Source organism: Vicia villosa, linkage group LG3, assembly GCF_029867415.1.
Source record: "Vicia villosa cultivar HV-30 ecotype Madison, WI linkage group LG3, Vvil1.0, whole genome shotgun sequence".
NCBI classification, from domain to species: Eukaryota; Viridiplantae; Streptophyta; class Magnoliopsida; order Fabales; family Fabaceae; genus Vicia; species Vicia villosa.
The window spans coordinates 45,940,050-45,954,490 of NC_081182.1; the positions used below are offsets into that span (position 1 = coordinate 45,940,050).

At 37.2% G+C, this 14,441-nt stretch overlaps 1 long non-coding RNA gene across 1 annotated transcript; it reads right to left on the reverse strand.

Moving 5' to 3' along the window:
* Positions 1 to 12,150: 12,150 nt before the first annotated feature.
* On the reverse strand, positions 12,151 to 13,288 carry LOC131655610 (uncharacterized). The gene is made up of 3 exons (XR_009299832.1): positions 13,211 to 13,288; positions 12,559 to 12,633; positions 12,151 to 12,483 (listed from the first exon to the last, which is right to left on the reverse strand). It is a non-coding gene; the product is annotated as an uncharacterized LOC131655610 (long non-coding RNA).
* Between the last annotated feature and the right edge of the window lie 1,153 nt (positions 13,289 to 14,441).

The following is a 14,441-nucleotide window of genomic DNA, read 5'->3' on the forward strand; positions in this document are numbered from 1 at the left end:
TGCAACGAGCCTGGACATTACAAGAACGAGTGTCCAAAACTTCAGAAGGAGAATCCCAAGAAGAAGTTTCATAAGAAGAAAGGTCTTATGGCAACATGGGATGATTCTGAATCAGAATCAGAATCAGACTCTGAAGGAGAGCAAGCCAACTTTGCGCTGATGGCTACAGAAGATGATGGATCAGAATCTACATCAGAATCAGATTCTGAAGAGGTATTTTCTGAACTATCTAGAGAAGAGTTAGTTTCCAATTTAACAGAACTTCTGGAACTCAAGGCTCATCTTAGTATCAAATACAAAAAGCTGAAAAAGCAGTTTGAATTTGAAACTAAGAAGCTGGAATTGGAAAATTCTGAACTGAAGGAAAAAGTTTTAAATCTATCCAAAGATAGTGGATCTCCTTCTGAAACAGAAAAATCCATTCCTAGCATGAATCATATTCTGAAAGAATATGACTCGAGCTTCAGAAAGTTCTTATCTAGAAGTATTGGCAGAAGTCATCTTGCTTCTATGATATATGGTGTTTCTGGAAACAGAAGGTTTGGTTTTGGCTATGAGGGTGATACCTCACATAAATTTGAACCTATTGATGATCTGAAGATCACATACAAGCCATTGTATGATCAGTTCAAATATGGCCATGCTCATGATATTAGGCTCACTTCACATGCACAGAAGTTTAACACTGTTCACACCAAGAAGCTTGTGACACATCCTAAGAAATATCATGCTGACAAAACTAAAGAATATCATGTTGTTCCTCCTGTTAAATATTTTGCTAAACCCAAGTTCAATCAGAACTTGAGGAGAACTAACAAGAAAGGACCCAAGAAATTGTGGGTACCTAAGGAGAAGATAATTTCTGTTGCAGATATCCTTGGCGGCATAGAGGACAAAAAGCAAAATGTCATGGTACCTGGACTCTGGGTGCTCGCGACACATGACGGGAAGAAGGTCTACATTCCAAGACCTGGTGCTTAAACCAGGTGGAGAAGTCAAGTTTGGAGGAGATCAGAAGGGCAAAATCATTGGCTCTGGAACCATAAGTCTTGGTAACTCTCCTTCCATAACTAATGTACTTCTTGTAGAAGGATTAACGCATAACTTATTGTCCATAAGTCAATTAAGTGACAATGGTTATGATATAATCTTCAATCAAAAGTCTTGCAAGGCTGTAAGTCAGAAGGATGGCTCAATCCTATTTACAGGCAAGAGAAAGAACAACATCTATAAGATTGATCTTTCTGATCTTGAGAAGCAGAAGGTGACTTGTCTTATGTCTGTTTCTGAAGAGCAATGGGTCTGGCACAGAAGATTAGGACATGCTAGTTTGAGAAAGATTTCTCAGATTAACAAACTAAATCTGGTTAGAGGACTCCCAAATCTGAAATTCAAATCAGATGCTCTTTGTGAAGCATGTCAGAAGGGCAAGTTCTCCAGACCTGCATTCAAGTCTAAGAATGTTGTTTCTTCCTCAAGGCCGTTAGAACTCTTGCACATTGATCTGTTTGGCCCAGTCAAAACAGCATCTATCAGAGAGAAGAAATATGGATTAGTCATCGTTGATGATTATAGCCGCTGGACTTGGGTAAAGTTCTTGAAACACAAGGATGAGTCTCATTCAGTGTTCTTTGAATTTTGCACTCAGATCCAATCTGAGAAGGAGTGCAAAATCATAAAGGTCAGAAGTGATCATGGTGGTGAATTTGAGAACAAATTCTTTGAGGAGTTCTTCAAAGAAAATGGTATTGCCCATGATTTCTCTTGTCCTAGAACTCCACAACAAAATGGAGTTGTAGAGCGAAAGAATAGGACTCTACAAGAAATGGCCAGAACCATGATCAATGAAACCAATATGGCTAAGCATTTCTGGGCAGAAGCAATAAACATTGCGTGTTATATTCAGAATAGAATCTCTATCAGACCTATTCTAAATAAGACTCCTTATGAATTGTGGAAGAACAGAAAGCCCAACATTTCATATTTCCATCCTTTTGGATGTGTATGTTTTATTCTGAATACTAAAGATCATCTTGGTAAGTTTGATTCTAAAGCACAAAAGTGTTTCCTTCTTGGATATTCTGAACGCTCTAAAGGCTACAGAGTGTACAATACTGAAACATTGACTGGAGAAGAATCAATCAATATCAGGTTTGATGATAAGCTTGGTCTTGAAAAACCAAAGCAGTTTGAGAATTTTGCAGATTTTGATATTGATATATCAGAAGCAGTAGAACCAAGAAGCAAAGCTGCAGAAGCTGGCAGTCTCAGAAGCAATGGATCAGAAGATCAAGTTGCTGCATCTTTAGAGAATCTCAGGATTTCTGAAGAACCAACAGTCAGAAGATCACCTAGACTCGCCTCAGCTCATTCAGAAGATGAGATCCTTGGTAAGAAAGATGATCCCATCAGAACAAGGGCATTCCTTAAGAACAATGCAGAATTTCAATTAGGTCTTGTTTCTTTGATCGAGCCAACTTCTGTTGATCAAGCTCTAGAAGATCCAGACTGGATAATTGCCATGCAAGAAGAACTAAATCAGTTTACAAGGAATGATGTATGGGACTTGGTTCCTAGACCAAAAGGATTTAACATCATCGGCACTAAGTGGGTGTTCAGAAACAAGCTAAGCGAGAAGGGAGAAGTGGTAAGAAACAAAGCCAGACTGGTCGCTCAAGGTTATAGTCAGCAAGAAGGGATTGACTACACAGAAACCTTTGCACCAGTGGCCAGGTTAGAATCTATTCGTCTATTAATTTCTTTTGCCACTCAACACAACATCGCTCTTTATCAGATGGATGTTAAGAGTGCCTTCTTAAATGGTTACATAGATGAAGAAGTTTATGTCCATCAACCTCCTGGTTTTGAAGACTCCATGTCCCCAAATCATGTTTTTAAATTAAAGAAGTCATTATACGGATTGAAACAAGCTCCTAGAGCTTGGTATGAACGTTTGAGTTCTTTCCTTCTGGAAAATGGTTTCACTAGAGGAAAAGTGGACACTACTCTCTTTTGTAAAACATTTAAAAAGGATATTTTAATTTGTCAAATATATGTTGATGATATTATCTTTGGAACATCTAATGCTACACTTGGAAAGGAGTTTGCTGAGTCTATGCAGGCTGAATTTGAAATGAGCATGATGGGAGAACTCAAGTATTTCCTTGGGATTCAAATCAACCAAACTTCTGATGGAACTTATGTTCATCAAACGAAGTATGTGAAAGAACTTCTGAAGAAGTTTAATCTTTCTGAAAGCAAAGAAGCCAAAACTCCTATGCATCCAACATGTGTCCTAGGTAAGGATGAGGTAAGTAAGAAGGTAGATCAGAAGTTGTACAGAGGTATAATTGGATCTCTTCTATACCTAACTGCTTCTAGACCTGACATTCTCTTCAGTGTTTGCTTGTGTGCTAGATTCCAATCAGATCCGAGAGAATCTCATTTAACTGCGGTTAAGAGAATTCTGAGGTATCTGAAAGGTACTACTAATGTTGGTTTAGTTTACAGAAGATCCAAAGATTACAACTTAGTAGGATTCTTTGATGCTGACTATGCTGGAGATAGAATTGAAAGGAAGAGCACTTCTGGAAGTTGTCAATTTCTTGGAAGTCATCTGATCTCATGGTACAGCAAGAAGCAAGCTACTATTGCCCTCTCAACAACAGAAGCAGAATATGTTGCTGTTGCTGGTTGTAGCACACAAATGCTCTGGATGAGAAGTCAGCTAGAAGATTATCAGATATATGAGAGTAACATTCCTATCTTCTGTGATAATACTTCTGCTATATGTTTATCTAAGAATCCTATCTTACATTCAAAAGCTAAACATATTGAGATTAAACATCATTTCATAAGGGACTATGTTCAGAAGGGTGTTATATCTTTAAACTTTGTGGATACAGACCATCAATGGGCTGATATCTTTACAAAACCCCTTGCTGAAGATAGGTTTAAGTTCATTCTGAAGAATATCAGTATGGATTTATGCCCAGAATGAGAAGATGAGAAGATCTTATGTATGAGTATCTTCTGAAATGAGATTGGATTAGTCTTTTATAAGAAGTTCTGATTGTAATCAATTAGAAGTAGTGATTCAGTTATTACTAACGTTTCATTGTCTAAGTTGACTCATAATCTCTTTAAAAGTAAAACAGCTGTAACTAGCTATCCAGATGGTAAGCACGTGTTCACTATCTCTGGACAAGCGTGCGTGCAGTTGAGGGGACGCCTACTTAGGTAACTGTGCTAATCACTTCTTTTGTCATTATTATCTCTCCTCACGTCATGTAACATTAAATGCTATCCATCATTTCCTTTTATTTCGTTTTCTTTTAATACTCTTCAAACGTTTCTTTTTCCTCTTATATTTCTCTCTCTTGCATTTAGTTTCTTTTCCGCTCTCTCTCTTTGCATTCATATCGTAAACCCTAACAGTTTTCACTATCTGCAACTTCATCATGAATCCCTCGTCAAGTTCTGCAAATCAAGAAACTGATCGTAAACAAAAGAGAAAGGCAACTGATGAACCAGAAATCAAACCAAAAAGAGTAAGGATCACCTATGACCCTCTCAAAGTGAACCCGTTTGAAGCTATGATGTCTGGAAACTACTCTAGACGTGTGTATCAACCCCTGGATGGTATCCCTCAATCACCTCCCTCTTCACAGACTTCCACCACCTCTTCCTCTTCTTTCACCTCTCTGGAATCACCATCATCACCATCTGATATCCTTTCTCCTACAACCCATCCCACAGACATCTCCTCATCTCTCTCACACCCTTTTCCCACCAGAACACCTAACCCCTACAGTTTTTTGTTTCCTGACTCCAGATTCACTGTCAACCCTCCAACACCTACCACTCAATCATTTCTAGAGCTTTTACATTCTGATGTAAATAGCTGGTTGGAGATTCTGGGTGCTGCTCACCTTAATCATCTGGATGAGTATGCTACCTGCAACCTCTAGGAAGCCTTTCGCCAGGATTTTCTGGTTAGGGCTACGGATGTCCAGAGAATGATCATGACTGAAGCACCTGGGGCTCGTGGTCGTCTCTTAGAAGTTGGTGAAAGCAGCTATCACCATCTCATCAGGAACAGAAGAGTTCTTGAAGAGAGGATACCTGCAGATGAGATGGAAGAAGGAAACCCCTGCAGAGACATTGTGGTATGGAGACCAAGGTTTCCAGTGCTGACTGGAGATTTTCAATGGCTGTTCAATTGGTTCAGAATGAACCCTTCTGAAAGTGCTCCTCACATGGTCTTTCCAGAAGTGGTTTATCCTGCTGAAGTTGATGGTCCTACTCCTCCAACAAACCTAGCAGCTATTCTTCAGGCGTTGGAAGTTGGAGCTTCTGAGTTGCCTGAACCAGAATATGTTGAGGCTGGTCCTGAGTCAGACTCGGATGTTGAGATGGAAGGTACAGAAGCTGAAGACATCCCAGAAGATCGTCCTGCTGAGATTGCTGTCCCTGTTGGCAGAAACTATGGTGCTTCTTCTTCTGGTGCACCCTCAGCTCTGATGGAGACCTTGGAAGCTCTGAATCAGAATCAAGCTTTGCTAGCTTCTCGTATGGACGCGCAAGAAGCAGCCAATGCTGAGTTTCGCTCCTTCATGGCAAGGCAAACTGCAAGCACTGACGGGGTTCAAGACATTCTGGCGCAGATTTTGTCTAGGCTAGGGTCTTAGTCGTTTGGTCTTTGTAGTTTTCTTTCCTTGTTGCATTTGTTTTCTGCATACATCTTTTGTAATCCTGCTTGTTTAAATCAATGAAAAGTTTAATGTTGTTTCTTTCCTTTGTCGTTTTCTTCATCTGAATCTTTTATATTCTTTTTGATGTTATGACAAAAAGGGGGAGAAAATATATGATAAATGATCTGATTAAATATTATCAGTTACCGGGTAAAAAGGCCCCACACTACTAACAGAACTTGCAAAGTTCTATGCTTTAAGTTGTGTTGTTGCAGGAATCGAAGATTCAAGATCAACATAAGAAGCAACAAGATGAATCAAGTTCTTGGATTCTTGAAGCAAGCTGAGTGCTATGAAGCTTCAGAATCAGAAGCAAGAAGGAAGAATGTTCAGATATTCTAATGATAGAATATGATCTGATTCTGAATGTCTATTTGTTCTGATACATTCTATATGGCTTATATGGCTCTGATACATATTATGTGTTCTGAAACATATTTTATATTCTGATTCATTCATGCTGACTTTTGTCGTTTAGTTTTGTTCTGTAACATTTCAGGATGTAGAGATGCTCTGATGATGCTCTGGTACATTCAATAATGTTCTGATACAATCTAGCATGAAGTGATGTAAGAAGAAATTCAAGCTCTGAAGCTGTCCCGATGAAAGCAGAAGTCAGAAGCTGTGAATGTTCTGAAGATCTAAAGAAATTCAAGTTCTGAAGCTGTCTGATGGAAGCAGAAGTCAGAAGCTGTGAATGTTCTGAAGATCAAAGAAATTCAAGTTCTGAAGTTGTCCGATGGAAGCAGAAGTCAGAAGCTGTGAATGTTCTGAAGATCAAAGAAATTCAAGTTCTGAAGCTGTCCGATGGAAGCAGGAATCAGAAGCTGTGAATGTTCTGAGGATCTAAAGAAATTCAATGTTCTGAAGCTGTCCTATGGAAGCAGAAATCAGAAGTCATGAATGTTCTAAAGATCAAGCACTATGAACGTCTCTACCGAAATAATCAGGGAAGTCTTTCATTTATAAAATTCTTCTAGTATTAATTTCAGGGGGAGATTATTCATCTCAGGGGGAGATTGTTAATCTCAGGGGGAGACATATTCACATGCTTATGCTATAGCTGTGTAATTTGTCTTTAGCCGTCTGCTCTTTCTGATCGCAAATTCGTATCATTTATATATGTTTTTGTCATCATCAAAAAGGGGGAGATTGTTAGAACAAGATTTGTTCTGATCAATATTCTTAGTTTTGATGATAACAAGGATATGAATTTTGTGTGAGATAATGTGGTACTCTAATACATTGCAATTTCCCTTTCAGGAAATATATAAAGAGTATGCACAAATCAGCGCTCAGAAGCTTTGTCTCAGAAGGTTCAGCATGCAACATCAGAACATGGTCTGGCAAGACATCAGAAGATGGTCAAGGCAGAATCAGAACATGGGTCTATGGAAGCATCAGAAGAACTTGAGATCAGAAGCAGAAGCACTGAAGTTCTCATGGTATCACGCTCAGAAGCACTTCAAGGTCAGAAGACAAGAAGATGCTATGCACCAAGCTGTTTGACTCTGATGATATTCAAATATTATATACTCAAACATCATATCAGAAGAAAGTACAGGTGGCAGGCTACGCTGACTGACAAAAGGAACGTTGAAAGCTATTAAAGGCAACGTCAGTAGACACAGCGTGAACAAGGCTCGAGGTAGTTGACAAAAGCGTGAAACATTAAATGCAATGCTGTACGGAATACGCAAAGCATTAAATGCTCCCAACGGTCATCTTCTCAAACGCCTATATAAATGAAGTTCTGATGAGAAGCAAGGTTACCAATTCTGAATAAACTTATTCTGAAAAACTTGCTGAAATGCTGTTCAAATCAAAGCTCAGAAACTTCATCTTCATCAAAGCTCACTACATTGCTGTTGTAATATATTAGTGAGATTAAGCTTAAACGTTAAGAGAAATATCACTGTTGTGATTATAGCTTTTCAGAAGCATTGTAAAACTCTTATTTGATTACATTAATTTGTAAGTAACTAGAGTGATCAAGTGTTGATCAGGATACTCTAGGAAGTCTTAGCTTGTGTCTAAGCAGTTGTAATTAGAGTGATCACGTGGTGGTCAGGATACTCTAAGAAAGTCTTAGCTTGTGTCTAAGCATTTGTTCCTAGAGTGATCAGGTTGTGATCAGGATACTCTAGAAGACTTAGTCATGGGCTAAGTGGAAAACCATTGTAATCTGTTGCGATTAGTGGATTAAATCCTCAGGTGAGGTAAATCACTCCGTGGGGGTGGACTGGAGTAGTTTAGTTAACAACGAACCAGGATAAAAATAACTGTGCAATTTGTTTTTATCGTCCAAGTTTTTTGACTACACTTATTCAACCCCCCCCCCCCCCTTTCTAAGTGTTTTTCTATCCTTCAAAGAATTTTCCCACATCACCCCGTCCTAACTCGCCCGAGAGACGAATTGTTGTTACTCCTCTATCTCTTAGTCACAAATCAGGCGATGAGCTCAGTCTTTGTCTAGGAAATATATAGGGAGGAGAATTTTCGTAAGTAATGTGTTAAAAGGCATCGAAGTGCGCTATTAGAAGATTAATAAACTAGCGTTAGTCATCGTCGTTGCGACGAGGAAATTAATACCATACTTTCATGGTCACAACATAAAAACCAATTATATTGAGCATTGGAAATATCAGAATACAACATCCAATATGTCCCAAGGCGAAGCATAAAATCACCAGCCCTGACAGATTTCGTGGCACAATTCAACTTTCCTGTAGTCGAGGAAACATTTGTAGAATGGGCGTTATTTGTAGATGGCACCTCCAACGTAAAAGGAAGTGGTGTCAGGATGGTTCTAGAAGGACCTTGCAACATGCTCATTAAGCAGGAACTAAATTTATAGTTCACTGCTAGCAACAACTAGACAGAGTACTAGGCTTTCATTGTTGGAATAATTATTGCCTTAAAGATTAGAGCTTCTAGAATGAAGGCCAAAAGTGACTCCTACCTGGTCACCAACCAAGTCTTTGGGTAATAACAAGTCAAGGAGCCACAGTTGACGAAATATCTATGAAAGGTACACAATTTTTCCTCATGTTTCACCTGTTTTAAAATAGATCACGTCCCTAATGAGAAAAACTTTATAGTAGACATCATGTCCAAGCTAGACCCATTGAATAAAGTGATTTCAACAAAACACTTATCCATGAGCCTCTCGCATCCCCTAGTACTGAGGTGGAGGAGGTGTACTCTGAGGAAGTTATCCCATAACCTAGATGGATGTCGCCAATACTACATTATCTAAAGTCTGACGAACTTCCACTAGACGAGAGATAAGCAAAAAGGATTTGAAATAGAGTGGCAGGTACACCCTGCTCTATGTGAAACTTTACAAAATAGGGAGGGCTTCTCCCATGGTGTGATGCCTAGGCGATCACGAAAAGACGTTTCTAGGGAAAAGAAAAGTCAGGGTCAATTGACCCACATCCTCCTTTGAAATAGTGATTCAACGGTCCACCATTGACTGAGTGGGTGATGACCTTCCCAAGAGAACCCTAGGCCATAAACGCCTTTATATATGCACCTCCCTTATAGGAGGCAAGACATTTCACTACACCCCAAAGTATAGTGTTTAGCCAAATTATAACTCATATTGATCATTCCCCTAAGTAGCTTATACCTAAGCATATCGTTCATCCAACGAGCCTCTCACTCCACGTGAGTAGGACTCCTAAAATCACTATAAAACACCATCATACAATGTTTAATCACCATACAACGTAATATACCTACAAAGGCCTTTTAATCCCTCTGCCTTTGCAAGAGGAACTCGCACACCTGTACTTTTTGACCAGTTGTTGAAAGTATTTCGGGTAAATATTTTCTAATATATCGTATCCACAGAGATTGACTCAATATTACTTCCGTTCTATAGTCGAATTATAATGAATGGTAAAAAGCATTGGTTTTGATTGTTTATTCTAATAGTGCGTGTAAGAAAGTAATAAATAATCAAACTGAAAGCTTGAAAAGTGATTAACAATGATGATGAATATGTTAAGTTCTAGGGCTCATCAACCTATTCATATGCAATTTATCAATTAATCCACAAGTGAACCATTATATAAGCTATTATCTTCATTCATCCTCAAAACTGATATTATGTCTAAGGTCAATTTAGAGCCACCTCTACCGGTATGATATTCGATCTCTCAGAATAACAATAAAGATAAAGGGAATTAAACACGATGATTTATGAAAACTTATTCACAATCCCATCTCTGCGAATTAAGAACAAGCCAATATAAAAACCTAGGGCAAAAGTATGAACCCTATCTCTCGATTGATAATTCAACAATGATATAAATTAAAAGCAAGATTCTTTATTGATAATAAAACTTAACAATTGTTCACAGGAATTAATTAAAGTTATTGCATCTTCATAGGTTAACTACTACCTTAAACTCAACACAATGGGGTTTAGCTCTCCATAGACATGAAGAACACAAAAAACTTCATAGAGGGATTCATCCTAATCAAGGGAATGTCTTCGATTTATGTTGAATTCTTCGTCGAATGTTGTTTTCTGCTCTGGAATAGGACTGCTCTCTGAATTTCGCTCACCAAAGTCCCTGAGTTATGAGGATTAGGGATTCTATTTATAACAATATTTCTTTTTGACAAAGCAACCGCGGCGCGGCACGGGAGAGCGCGTCGCGGACTAGGACCAGAGAGTTTGGCGCGCCTCGCCCAAATCTGCTGCGGCGCGGCCTTTGCTTTATCTCACTTCTTTGTGCTTTTGTGTCTCCAGTGTTCTTACGCCTTCATGTTTCCTCATCATTACTTCTCAGCCCTAATACCTGCATCAATAACACCCAAAGTGATTCGATTTGCTTTACAACTAGAATCAAACTTCTAGAGTTCAATTCTAACCATAAAATCACTAAAAATTATACGATATGCTTAACTTCAGATCAAAAGGTAGTAATTTTAACACATGAAAATACTGATAATTCACTCCTAACACCAGTACCAAATGTTATGGACCTATATGATGAGAAATGTTGTGCTAGGAAATGAGATGGTCTATAATTTTGACTTAGTGGAAAAAACCATACTCTCTTATTAATGAATGGGTGATACAAAATGGAAAAAGAAAAATCACATAACAGCATCTAACAAAAGACCATACTCTCTTATTAATGTTCTTTTTGGCATGTACTCAAATTGAGAGTAATGCTACCCTACAATTTTGGCTAATACCTATATCTTTTGTTAAATTATATTCATTGGTGAAAACCATTAAGTGTGATGAATATTTTCTATTACTGTTGGGTTACTAATAAATGACTCAAGAAACATTCAAAGAGAATGCCCTTAAAAATATTCAGTATGCTAACAGAGGAGTTAAATACATTTCTAAGTTATAGTGATACTTTTGTGTATCTGCCAAAATGATACATAGATAGTATTTTATCATGTTAAATCACATCTAGTAATAAATTTGTCTGGATGAAGCTTGTCTTGAAAATGAACTGGTGGACAACTGCAGCTTGGGTAAGCTTGTCTTGATTCATTGAAACAGAAAGGTTGTAGATGGATTTTAAAAAATACAATTGTGTACTTTTTGTGCAAGCAGTATGATGAAAAAGTTTGCACATAAATCGGTGACAGGCTGTATTTGTGTACCTTTTATACTTGCTTTTCACTTATATTGGAACTTCCAATTTTTTATGAAGTGTAAACGCTAGTTGCTAGCTAAGAGACAACAAATTATCATCACATTGTTGCTGACTGCTTTTTCTAGTCACATATATATAAATAATAGGAAACAATCTTATTTTTATGCTACAACTTTTGTTTGGGCGGTTGTCAAAAACACTTTTACGTCTTGCTTCTATTACTTTTTTTTGGCCAACAGACAAAATTACTTTTGAGGTTTTATAAAAGACAAAAACACTTTTGAGGATTTATAAAAGACATAACTTGTTTGATATGTAGAACATATTTTATTATTTCAATTGTTTTATTTAATAGGTACACATTGGTTTTGTTTAAATTCGCTTATCCCACGTCCTGTGCCATATAACTGAATATAAGCATTCAATTACTTCTTTTCTTTGAAGTCCAAGAAAGAAACTTTATTAGGCAAGGGCATAAGAAATGACGATTTACAATTGCACCTACTATGAAACAGCAGCATATTACACACCACAGCTTGGTTTGAGGTAAAGAAAATCTCACCATCCCTGCTGACTTGAAAGTATAGAGAGGACTACCAAAGAACTTGAAGCTATAAACTATTGTCAGCCATTTTAAAACAACTAACAGACACACATCTAAACAAACTTAAGCAAGAGCAAACCATTCAATTATTTAAGATGAAATTTAATAGGTGAATGATAGAAGCATTCAATTACTTAAGATGAATAAAGTAGCATGATTCAACATAATTCTTACATACCATTTGTTAACATTGTTCCAAACAGAAACTAATTGAAGAATAAAACATTGTTTCAAAGACAACTAAACATAATTATAGATAAAACAAAGGCAGGTTAGGGCCAAAAGATAAGTTTTAGCTGGTAAATCCCAATGCAACAACTTGTCACCAAAATGCCATTCTTGACTTTACATAAACTACATAAATTTTCAACTTGCTTTGTTCTTGTTCCAGAGCCTCATGATTCTATACCATGTAGGTTTGACCCTCCTGAAATGTCTTGTTCCAGAGCTCAAGTTCTCTTCATCGAGTCACAACATGGATTTGCTCAGCCTAACATTACAAAAACAGAATAAATAGTTAAACAATGCTAATGCTTGGAAAAAATGCAACTGTTATGTAAACTACCTTCCCGTCTTCAATAATTGCTTCAATGTGCTTCAATGTCCACTACACCAACAATGATTTTCTATACATTTTGGTCTGGTACCAAGTCACAAATCATAATGGAACATTAAAACCCAAAATGTGTAAAAATGAAAACCCAAAAATAACATAACATTGAAAATAAGAACAGAAAGTATACAAACTCTAAAATCTCGGAGAAGCTGAAACATGAAACCGAAAACGTAAACAAAAAATATCAAAAACTTAAACTTTTTTTCATGAAACTTTGTGAAGAACAGAAAGTTGTGAAGAAAACCTAAACAAAATTTCAGGAAACTTTAATGTGTTGTGAAGAAGAACACACCGAATAGAAAAGCCATAAAAATGAAAATCCAAAACGTGTAAAAATGAAAACCCAAAAATAACATAACATTGAAAATAAGAACAGAAGGTATACAAACTCTAAAATCTCGGAGAAGCTGAAACATGAAACCGAAAACGCAAACAAAAAATATCAAAAACGTAAACTTTTTTTCAAGAAACTTTGTGAATAACACAAAGTTGTGAAGAAAACCTAAACAAAATTTCAGGAAACTTTTAATATGTTGTGAAGAAGAACACACCCAATACAAAAGCCATAAACTTTACCAAGAAAATGAAGACAAAATCTCACCGAAGAGGATTTGGGAGACGAGGTGGGTTGGTGGTGGGGTTTGGGTTTTGAATGTGGAGAGAGAGCGTTTGGTTATGAATTTGCAGAGAGAAGAAAACGAATGAAAATGAAAGTGAACTATTGAGATTGTGAAATTAAAGGATATAGAGGAGAAGGCATTTGTTCATAGGTTTTTAAAATGTGGCGGGAAAACCCAATGGATATTAAGATGTAACATCAAGTTTTATAAAAAGAGAGTGCCACTTGGACTATTAGATAAATCTAATTGGTTGGAATTAAAATCTGAATTAGCAAATTAAAAAAAGGGCATTTTGAAGTGCAATATTATTTTGCAAAAAGGACAATTTAGAGTTTTTGGTAGCATGTTGTATTAATGGGTAGGTAGTTGATTAATTACAAAAAAGGGCATTTTGAAGTGCAATATTATTTTGCAAAAAGGACAATTTAGGGGTTTTGGTAGCATGTTGTATTAATGGGTAGGTAGTTGAAGTGGTACTGCATAGTCTCTATACATTAAATAAGAAACATTTTCAGCCTATCATGTGCAAGTCCTTCGAGTATGAAAATTATTAGAATTGTTAGAACGAAAAACGCCAACATCTCCAATGCAAGTTGCTTGATATACACTAGAATTTATAAGTTCCAGAACTTAACATTTTTACATTATGAAGTATTAGAATTTGCATAATTGCATAATAGAGAGTTTTGCATTCTGAAATTATTTTTCCATCATACACTATTACATTGTTATGGACAATCTGCTATCTCTACCCTTACCATACACACTACCCTTATCATACACACTACAAACAATAGAGAGATATTCTGCATATCTCTAACACGCCCCCTCAAGATCAAGGGGGGAACACCTTGAGCTTGCACCTGAGGTATTGGAAAGTAGCAGTCCCAAGGGGTTTTGTAAGTGTGACTGCCAGTTGTGCAAATGTTGGGACATGTTGAATTAACAATTGCTTAGCCACAACACGTTCATGAACAAAGTGAATGTCGAGTTTAACGGGTTTGGTGCGAGCATGGAGAATCGGGTTGTGTGATAACAAAACAGCACTTAAATTGTCACACAATAGGGTAGGTGGATGAAAGGGAATTTGTAATTCAGTCAGCAAGAATTCTATCCAAACCAATTCAGCGGTTGTGTGAGCAAGAGCTCGATATTCTGCTTCTGTGCTCAATCTTGCCACAAAAATTTGTTTCTTGGAACTCCACGCAACCA